We start from the raw sequence: 10,792 nt of genomic DNA on the forward strand, positions 1-10,792 counted from the left end.
ACTTCCGAGCCAGACTTGGTTAACGAATTGCACCTGGGTAACCAAAACTCCCTGGACCACCCGATCTCCGGACACATGGTTCAAGCTCACACACCCACACACCCACCCACCCACCCACCGCGCGGGCCCCGTGCGCCGTAGCATTGGAAGAGGTGGGCTGCGCCAGCTGGTTTTTTTTATCGAATTGTCAGGGTCCGGTCGGGTTAAGGATTTGACAGGGCCAGCTTGACGAAATTCAGTGAAGCGCCGGTATTCGGCGGGAGTAACTATGACTTAAGGCGGGGGGCCCATGGGCCAGCAAGGAGTTTCTGATGAACATCGGCCGGGACATTTTGACGGCGGGGCAAGAACTAGTTGTTATTGAGGGCGAAGGGCTTGTCCTCAGCTGGTTGATTGTCGAATAGTCGGGGCTGCCGGGCCGGTTACCGATTTGCCCGGCCGGCTTGGTTACCCATTTGCCCGGGCCGGGTTGGTTAACGAATTGTCAGGTTTAGGCTTGGTTAACCATTTGCCCGGGCCGGGTTGGTTAGCGAATTGTCATGGTTGGGTTGGTTAACGAATTGTCGGGTTTGGGCTTGGTTAACGATTTGCCCGAGCAAGGTGGGTGAACACATTGTCAGGAGCGTGCGCGGTTGGTTCACGAAACTGCCTGTTCCGGGTTTGTAGAGCGTTGTCAGGCCCGGCCGGCCGGGTTAGCGGCTTGCCAGACCCAACTTGACGAAATTCAGTGCGGCGCGGGTAAACGGCGGGAGTAACTATGACTCTCTTAAGGTAAGGAGGGGGGGCCCATGGGCCAGCAAGGAGTTTCTGATGAACATCGGCCGGGACATTTTGACGGCGGGGCAAGACGTAGTTGTTATTGAGGGTGAAGGGTTTGTCCTCAGCTGGTTGATTGTCGAATAGTCGGGGCTGCCGGGCCGGTTACCGATTTGCCCGGCCGGCTTGGTTAACCATTTGCCCGGGCCGGGTTGGTTAACGAATTGTCAGGGTTGGGCTTGGTTAACCATTTGCCCGGGCCGGGTTGGTTAATGAATTGCCATGGCCGGGTTGGTTAACGCAGTTTCAGGGTTGGGCTTGATTAACGATTTGCCCGAGCAGGGTTGGCTAACGCATTGTCAGGAGCGTGCGCGGTTGGTTCACGAAACTGCCTGTTCCGGGTTTCTAGAGCGTTGTCAGGCCCGGCCGGCCGGGTTAGCGGCTTGCCAGACCCAACTTGACGAAATTCAGTGCGGCGCGGGTAAACGGCGGGAGTAACTATGACTCTCTTAAGGGTATGGAGGGGGGCCCATGGGCCAGCAAGGAGTTTCTGATGAACATCGGCCGGGACATTTTGACGGCGGGGCAAGAACTAGTTGTTATTGAGGGCGAAGGGCTTGTCCTCAGCTGGTTGATTGTCGAATAGTCGGGGCTGCCGGGCCGGTTACCGATTTGCCCGGCCGGCTTGGTTACCCATTTGCCCGGGCCGGGTTGGTTAACGAATTGTCAGGTTTAGGCTTGGTTAACCATTTGCCCGGGCCGGGTTGGTTAATGAATTGCCATGGCCGGGTTGGTTAACGCAGTTTCAGGGTTGGGCTTGATTAACGATTTGCCCGAGCAGGGTTGGCTAACGCATTGTCAGGAGCGTGCGCGGTTGGTTCACGAAACTGCCTGTTCCGGGTTTCTAGAGCGTTGTCAGGCCCGGCCGGCCGGGTTAGCGGGTTGCCAGACCCAACTTGAGGAAATTCAGTGCGGCGCGGGTAAACGGCGGGAGTAACTATGACTCTCTTAAGGTAAGGAGGGGGGCCCATGGGCCAGCAAGGAGTTTCTGATGAACATCGGCCGGGACATTTTGACGGCGGGGCAAGACGTAGTTGTTATTGAGGGTGAAGGGTTTGTCCTCAGCTGGTTGATTGTCGAATAGTCGGGGCTGCCGGGCCGGTTACCGATTTGCCCGGCCGGCTTGGTTAACCATTTGCCCGGGCCGGGTTGGTTAACTAATTGTCAGGGTTGGGCTTGGTTAACCATTTGCCCGAGCCGGGTTGGTTAATGAATTGCCATGGCCGGGTTGATTAACGCATTGTCAGGGTTGGGCTTGGTTAACGATTTCCCCGAGCAGGGTTGGCTAACGCATTGTCAGGAGCGTGCGCGGTTGGTTCACGAAACTGCCTGTTCCGGGTTTCTAGAGCGTTGTCAGGCCCGGCCGGCCGGGTTAGCGGGTTGCCAGACCCAACTTGACGAAATTCAGTGCGGCGCGGGTAAACGGCGGGAGTAACTATGACTCTCTTAAGGGTATGGAGGGGGGCCCATGGGCCAGCAAGGAGTTTCTGATGAACATCGGCCGGGACATTTTGACGGCGGGGCAAGAACTAGTTGTTATTGAGGGCGAAGGGCTTGTCCTCAGCTGGTTGATTGTCGAATAGTCGGGGCTGCCGGGCCGGTTACCGATTTGCCCGGCCGGCTTGGTTACCCATTTGCCCGGGCCGGGTTGGTTAACGAATTGTCAGGTTTAGGCTTGGTTAACCATTTGCCCGGGCCGGGTTGGTTAATGAATTGCCATGGCCGGGTTGGTTAACGCAGTTTCAGGGTTGGGCTTGATTAACGATTTGCCCGAGCAGGGTTGGCTAACGCATTGTCAGGAGCGTGCGCGGTTGGTTCACGAAACTGCCTGTTCCGGGTTTCTAGAGCGTTGTCAGGCCCGGCCGGCCGGGTTAGCGGCTTGCCAGACCCAACTTGACGAAATTCAGTGCGGCGCGGGTAAACGGCGGGAGTAACTATGACTCTCTTAAGGGTATGGAGGGGGGCCCATGGGCCAGCAAGGAGTTTCTGATGAACATCGGCCGGGACATTATGACGGCGGGGCAAGAACTAGTTGTTATTGAGGGCGAAGGGCTTGTCCTCAGCTGGTTGATTGTCGAATTGTCGGGACTGCCGGGCCGGTTAGCGATTTGCCCGGCCGGCTTGGTTAACCATTTGCCCGAGCCGGGTTGGTTACCGAATTGTCAGGGTTGGGCTTGGTTAACCATTTGCCCGAGCCGGGTTGGTTAATGAATTGCCATGGCCGGGTTGGTTAACGCAGTTTCAGGGTTGGGCTTGATTAACGATTTGCCCGAGCAGGGTTGGCTAACGCATTGTCAGGAGCGTGCGCGGTTGGTTCACGAAACTGCCTGTTCCGGGTTTCTAGAGCGTTGTCAGGCCCGGCCGGCCGGGTTAGCGGCTTGCCAGACCCAACTTGACGAAATTCAGTGCGGCGCGGGTAAACGGCGGGAGTAACTATGACTCTCTTAAGGAGGGGGGCCCATGGGCCAGCAAGGAGTTTCTGATGAACATCGGCCGGGACATTTTGACGGCGGGGCAAGAACTAGTTGTTATTGAGGGCGAAGGGTTTGTCCTCAGCGGGTTGATTGTCGAATTGTCGGGACTGCCGGGCCGGTTAGCGATTTGCCCGGCCGGCTTGGTTAACCATTTGCCCGAGCCGGGTTGGTTACCGAATTGTCAGGGTTGGGCTTGGTTAACCATTTGCCCGAGCCGGGTTGGTTAATGAATTGCCATGGCCGGGTTGGTTAACGCAGTTTCAGGGTTGGGCTTGATTAACGATTTGCCCGAGCAGGGTTGGCTAACGCATTGTCAGGAGCGTGCGCGGTTGGTTCACGAAACTGCCTGTTCCGGGTTTCTAGAGCGTTGTCAGGCCCGGCCGGCCGGGTTAGCGGCTTGCCAGACCCAACTTGACGAAATTCAGTGCGGCGCGGGTAAACGGCGGGAGTAACTATGACTCTCTTAAGGTATGGAGGGGGGCCCATGGGCCAGCAAGGAGTTTCTGATGAACATCGGCCGGGACATTTTGACGGCGGGGCAAGACGTAGTTGTTATTGAGGGTGAAGGGTTTGTCCTCAGCTGGTTGATTGTCGAATAGTCGGGGCTGCCGGGCCGGTTACCGATTTGCCCGGCCGGCTTGGTTAACCATTTGCCCGGGCCGGGTTGGTTACCGAATTGTCAGGGTTGGGCTTGGTTAACCATTTGCCCGGGCCGGGTTGGTTAACGCAGTTTCAGGGTTGGGCTTGATTAACGATTTGCCCGAGCAGGGTTGGCTAACGCATTGTCAGGAGCGTGCGCGGTTGGTTCACGAAACTGCCTGTTCCGGGTTTCTAGAGCGTTGTCAGGCCCGGCCGGCCGGGTTAGCGGGTTGCCAGACCCAACTTGAGGAAATTCAGTGCGGCGCGGGTAAACGGCGGGAGTAACTATGCTCTCTTAAGGTAAGGAGGGGGGCCCATGGGCCAGCAAGGAGTTTCTGATGAACATCGGCCGGGACATTTTGACGGCGGGGCAAGACGTAGTTGTTATTGAGGGTGAAGGGTTTGTCCTCAGCTGGTTGATTGTCGAATAGTCGGGGCTGCCGGGCCGGTTACCGATTTGCCCGGCCGGCTTGGTTAACCATTTGCCCGGGCCGGGTTGGTTAACTAATTGTCAGGGTTGGGCTTGGTTAACCATTTGCCCGAGCCGGGTTGGTTAATGAATTGCCATGGCCGGGTTGATTAACGCATTGTCAGGGTTGGGCTTGGTTAACGATTTCCCCGAGCAGGGTTGGCTAACGCATTGTCAGGAGCGTGCGCGGTTGGTTCACGAAACTGCCTGTTCCGGGTTTCTAGAGCGTTGTCAGGCCCGGCCGGCCGGGTTAGCGGGTTGCCAGACCCAACTTGACGAAATTCAGTGCGGCGCGGGTAAACGGCGGGAGTAACTATGACTCTCTTAAGGGTATGGAGGGGGGCCCATGGGCCAGCAAGGAGTTTCTGATGAACATCGGCCGGGACATTTTGACGGCGGGGCAAGAACTAGTTGTTATTGAGGGCGAAGGGCTTGTCCTCAGCTGGTTGATTGTCGAATAGTCGGGGCTGCCGGGCCGGTTACCGATTTGCCCGGCCGGCTTGGTTACCCATTTGCCCGGGCCGGGTTGGTTAACGAATTGTCAGGTTTAGGCTTGGTTAACCATTTGCCCGGGCCGGGTTGGTTAATGAATTGCCATGGCCGGGTTGGTTAACGCAGTTTCAGGGTTGGGCTTGATTAACGATTTGCCCGAGCAGGGTTGGCTAACGCATTGTCAGGAGCGTGCGCGGTTGGTTCACGAAACTGCCTGTTCCGGGTTTCTAGAGCGTTGTCAGGCCCGGCCGGCCGGGTTAGCGGCTTGCCAGACCCAACTTGACGAAATTCAGTGCGGCGCGGGTAAACGGCGGGAGTAACTATGACTCTCTTAAGGGTATGGAGGGGGGCCCATGGGCCAGCAAGGAGTTTCTGATGAACATCGGCCGGGACATTATGACGGCGGGGCAAGAACTAGTTGTTATTGAGGGCGAAGGGCTTGTCCTCAGCTGGTTGATTGTCGAATTGTCGGGACTGCCGGGCCGGTTAGCGATTTGCCCGGCCGGCTTGGTTAACCATTTGCCCGAGCCGGGTTGGTTACCGAATTGTCAGGGTTGGGCTTGGTTAACCATTTGCCCGAGCCGGGTTGGTTAATGAATTGCCATGGCCGGGTTGGTTAACGCAGTTTCAGGGTTGGGCTTGATTAACGATTTGCCCGAGCAGGGTTGGCTAACGCATTGTCAGGAGCGTGCGCGGTTGGTTCACGAAACTGCCTGTTCCGGGTTTCTAGAGCGTTGTCAGGCCCGGCCGGCCGGGTTAGCGGCTTGCCAGACCCAACTTGACGAAATTCAGTGCGGCGCGGGTAAACGGCGGGAGTAACTATGACTCTCTTAAGGTATGGAGGGGGGCCCATGGGCCAGCAAGGAGTTTCTGATGAACATCGGCCGGGACATTTTGACGGCGGGGCAAGACGTAGTTGTTATTGAGGGTGAAGGGTTTGTCCTCAGCTGGTTGATTGTCGAATAGTCGGGGCTGCCGGGCCGGTTACCGATTTGCCCGGCCGGCTTGGTTAACCATTTGCCCGGGCCGGGTTGGTTACCGAATTGTCAGGGTTGGGCTTGGTTAACCATTTGCCCGGGCCGGGTTGGTTAACGCAGTTTCAGGGTTGGGCTTGATTAACGATTTGCCCGAGCAGGGTTGGCTAACGCATTGTCAGGAGCGTGCGCGGTTGGTTCACGAAACTGCCTGTTCCGGGTTTCTAGAGCGTTGTCAGGCCCGGCCGGCCGGGTTAGCGGGTTGCCAGACCCAACTTGAGGAAATTCAGTGCGGCGCGGGTAAACGGCGGGAGTAACTATGCTCTCTTAAGGTAAGGAGGGGGGCCCATGGGCCAGCAAGGAGTTTCTGATGAACATCGGCCGGGACATTTTGACGGCGGGGCAAGACGTAGTTGTTATTGAGGGTGAAGGGTTTGTCCTCAGCTGGTTGATTGTCGAATAGTCGGGGCTGCCGGGCCGGTTACCGATTTGCCCGGCCGGCTTGGTTAACCATTTGCCCGGGCCGGGTTGGTTAACTAATTGTCAGGGTTGGGCTTGGTTAACCATTTGCCCGAGCCGGGTTGGTTAATGAATTGCCATGGCCGGGTTGATTAACGCATTGTCAGGGTTGGGCTTGGTTAACGATTTCCCCGAGCAGGGTTGGCTAACGCATTGTCAGGAGCGTGCGCGGTTGGTTCACGAAACTGCCTGTTCCGGGTTTCTAGAGCGTTGTCAGGCCCGGCCGGCCGGGTTAGCGGGTTGCCAGACCCAACTTGACGAAATTCAGTGCGGCGCGGGTAAACGGCGGGAGTAACTATGACTCTCTTAAGGGTATGGAGGGGGGCCCATGGGCCAGCAAGGAGTTTCTGATGAACATCGGCCGGGACATTTTGACGGCGGGGCAAGAACTAGTTGTTATTGAGGGCGAAGGGCTTGTCCTCAGCTGGTTGATTGTCGAATAGTCGGGGCTGCCGGGCCGGTTACCGATTTGCCCGGCCGGCTTGGTTACCCATTTGCCCGGGCCGGGTTGGTTAACGAATTGTCAGGTTTAGGCTTGGTTAACCATTTGCCCGGGCCGGGTTGGTTAATGAATTGCCATGGCCGGGTTGGTTAACGCAGTTTCAGGGTTGGGCTTGATTAACGATTTGCCCGAGCAGGGTTGGCTAACGCATTGTCAGGAGCGTGCGCGGTTGGTTCACGAAACTGCCTGTTCCGGGTTTCTAGAGCGTTGTCAGGCCCGGCCGGCCGGGTTAGCGGCTTGCCAGACCCAACTTGACGAAATTCAGTGCGGCGCGGGTAAACGGCGGGAGTAACTATGACTCTCTTAAGGGTATGGAGGGGGGCCCATGGGCCAGCAAGGAGTTTCTGATGAACATCGGCCGGGACATTATGACGGCGGGGCAAGAACTAGTTGTTATTGAGGGCGAAGGGCTTGTCCTCAGCTGGTTGATTGTCGAATTGTCGGGACTGCCGGGCCGGTTAGCGATTTGCCCGGCCGGCTTGGTTAACCATTTGCCCGAGCCGGGTTGGTTACCGAATTGTCAGGGTTGGGCTTGGTTAACCATTTGCCCGAGCCGGGTTGGTTAATGAATTGCCATGGCCGGGTTGGTTAACGCAGTTTCAGGGTTGGGCTTGATTAACGATTTGCCCGAGCAGGGTTGGCTAACGCATTGTCAGGAGCGTGCGCGGTTGGTTCACGAAACTGCCTGTTCCGGGTTTCTAGAGCGTTGTCAGGCCCGGCCGGCCGGGTTAGCGGCTTGCCAGACCCAACTTGACGAAATTCAGTGCGGCGCGGGTAAACGGCGGGAGTAACTATGACTCTCTTAAGGTATGGAGGGGGGCCCATGGGCCAGCAAGGAGTTTCTGATGAACATCGGCCGGGACATTTTGACGGCGGGGCAAGACGTAGTTGTTATTGAGGGTGAAGGGTTTGTCCTCAGCTGGTTGATTGTCGAATAGTCGGGGCTGCCGGGCCGGTTACCGATTTGCCCGGCCGGCTTGGTTAACCATTTGCCCGGGCCGGGTTGGTTACCGAATTGTCAGGGTTGGGCTTGGTTAACCATTTGCCCGGGCCGGGTTGGTTAACGCAGTTTCAGGGTTGGGCTTGATTAACGATTTGCCCGAGCAGGGTTGGCTAACGCATTGTCAGGAGCGTGCGCGGTTGGTTCACGAAACTGCCTGTTCCGGGTTTCTAGAGCGTTGTCAGGCCCGGCCGGCCGGGTTAGCGGGTTGCCAGACCCAACTTGAGGAAATTCAGTGCGGCGCGGGTAAACGGCGGGAGTAACTATGCTCTCTTAAGGTAAGGAGGGGGGCCCATGGGCCAGCAAGGAGTTTCTGATGAACATCGGCCGGGACATTTTGACGGCGGGGCAAGACGTAGTTGTTATTGAGGGTGAAGGGTTTGTCCTCAGCTGGTTGATTGTCGAATAGTCGGGGCTGCCGGGCCGGTTACCGATTTGCCCGGCCGGCTTGGTTAACCATTTGCCCGGGCCGGGTTGGTTAACTAATTGTCAGGGTTGGGCTTGGTTAACCATTTGCCCGAGCCGGGTTGGTTAATGAATTGCCATGGCCGGGTTGATTAACGCATTGTCAGGGTTGGGCTTGGTTAACGATTTCCCCGAGCAGGGTTGGCTAACGCATTGTCAGGAGCGTGCGCGGTTGGTTCACGAAACTGCCTGTTCCGGGTTTCTAGAGCGTTGTCAGGCCCGGCCGGCCGGGTTAGCGGGTTGCCAGACCCAACTTGACGAAATTCAGTGCGGCGCGGGTAAACGGCGGGAGTAACTATGACTCTCTTAAGGGTATGGAGGGGGGCCCATGGGCCAGCAAGGAGTTTCTGATGAACATCGGCCGGGACATTTTGACGGCGGGGCAAGAACTAGTTGTTATTGAGGGCGAAGGGCTTGTCCTCAGCTGGTTGATTGTCGAATAGTCGGGGCTGCCGGGCCGGTTACCGATTTGCCCGGCCGGCTTGGTTACCCATTTGCCCGGGCCGGGTTGGTTAACGAATTGTCAGGTTTAGGCTTGGTTAACCATTTGCCCGGGCCGGGTTGGTTAATGAATTGCCATGGCCGGGTTGGTTAACGCAGTTTCAGGGTTGGGCTTGATTAACGATTTGCCCGAGCAGGGTTGGCTAACGCATTGTCAGGAGCGTGCGCGGTTGGTTCACGAAACTGCCTGTTCCGGGTTTCTAGAGCGTTGTCAGGCCCGGCCGGCCGGGTTAGCGGCTTGCCAGACCCAACTTGACGAAATTCAGTGCGGCGCGGGTAAACGGCGGGAGTAACTATGACTCTCTTAAGGGTATGGAGGGGGGCCCATGGGCCAGCAAGGAGTTTCTGATGAACATCGGCCGGGACATTATGACGGCGGGGCAAGAACTAGTTGTTATTGAGGGCGAAGGGCTTGTCCTCAGCTGGTTGATTGTCGAATTGTCGGGACTGCCGGGCCGGTTAGCGATTTGCCCGGCCGGCTTGGTTAACCATTTGCCCGAGCCGGGTTGGTTACCGAATTGTCAGGGTTGGGCTTGGTTAACCATTTGCCCGAGCCGGGTTGGTTAATGAATTGCCATGGCCGGGTTGGTTAACGCAGTTTCAGGGTTGGGCTTGATTAACGATTTGCCCGAGCAGGGTTGGCTAACGCATTGTCAGGAGCGTGCGCGGTTGGTTCACGAAACTGCCTGTTCCGGGTTTCTAGAGCGTTGTCAGGCCCGGCCGGCCGGGTTAGCGGCTTGCCAGACCCAACTTGACGAAATTCAGTGCGGCGCGGGTAAACGGCGGGAGTAACTATGACTCTCTTAAGGTATGGAGGGGGGCCCATGGGCCAGCAAGGAGTTTCTGATGAACATCGGCCGGGACATTTTGACGGCGGGGCAAGAACTAGTTGTTATTGAGGGCGAAGGGCTTGTCCTCAGCTGGTTGATTGTCGAATTGTCGGGACTGCCGGGCCGGTTAGCGATTTGCCCGGCCGGCTTGGTTAACCATTTGCCCGGGCCGGGTTGGTTAACGAATTGTCAGGGTTGGGCTTGGTTAACCATTTGCCCGGGCCGGGTTGGTTACTGAATTGCCATGGCCGGGTTGGTTAACGCAGTTTCAGGGTTGGGCTTGATTAACGATTTGCCCGAGCAGGGTTGGCTAACGCATTGTCAGGAGGGTGCGCGGTTGGTTCACGAAACTGCCTGTTCCGGGTTTCCAGAGCGTTGTCAGGCCCGGCCGGCCGGGTTAGCGGCTTGCCAGACCCAACTTGACGAAATTCAGTGCGGCGCGGGTAAACGGCGGGAGTAACTATGACTCTCTTAAGGAGGGGGGCCCATGGGCCAGCAAGGAGTTTCTGATGAACATCGGCCGGGACATTTTGACGGCGGGGCAAGAACTAGTTGTTATTGAGGGCGAAGGGTTTGTCCTCAGCGGGTTGATTGTCGAATTGTCGGGACTGCCGGGCCGGTTAGCGATTTGCCCGGCCGGCTTGGTTAACCATTTGCCCGAGCCGGGTTGGTTACCGAATTGTCAGGGTTGGGCTTGGTTAACCATTTGCCCGAGCCGGGTTGGTTAATGAATTGCCATGGCCGGGTTGGTTAACGCAGTTTCAGGGTTGGGCTTGATTAACGATTTGCCCGAGCAGGGTTGGCTAACGCATTGTCAGGAGCGTGCGCGGTTGGTTCACGAAACTGCCTGTTCCGGGTTTCTAGAGCGTTGTCAGGCCCGGCCGGCCGGGTTAGCGGCTTGCCAGACCCAACTTGACGAAATTCAGTGCGGCGCGGGTAAACGGCGGGAGTAACTATGACTCTCTTAAGGTATGGAGGGGGGCCCATGGGCCAGCAAGGAGTTTCTGATGAACATCGGCCGGGACATTTTGACGGCGGGGCAAGACGTAGTTGTTATTGAGGGTGAAGGGTTTGTCCTCAGCTGGTTGATTGTCGAATAGTCGGGGCTGCC

This window comes from Mobula birostris, unplaced genomic scaffold (assembly GCF_030028105.1).
Source record: "Mobula birostris isolate sMobBir1 unplaced genomic scaffold, sMobBir1.hap1 scaffold_1869, whole genome shotgun sequence".
NCBI classification, from domain to species: domain Eukaryota; kingdom Metazoa; phylum Chordata; class Chondrichthyes; order Myliobatiformes; family Myliobatidae; genus Mobula; species Mobula birostris.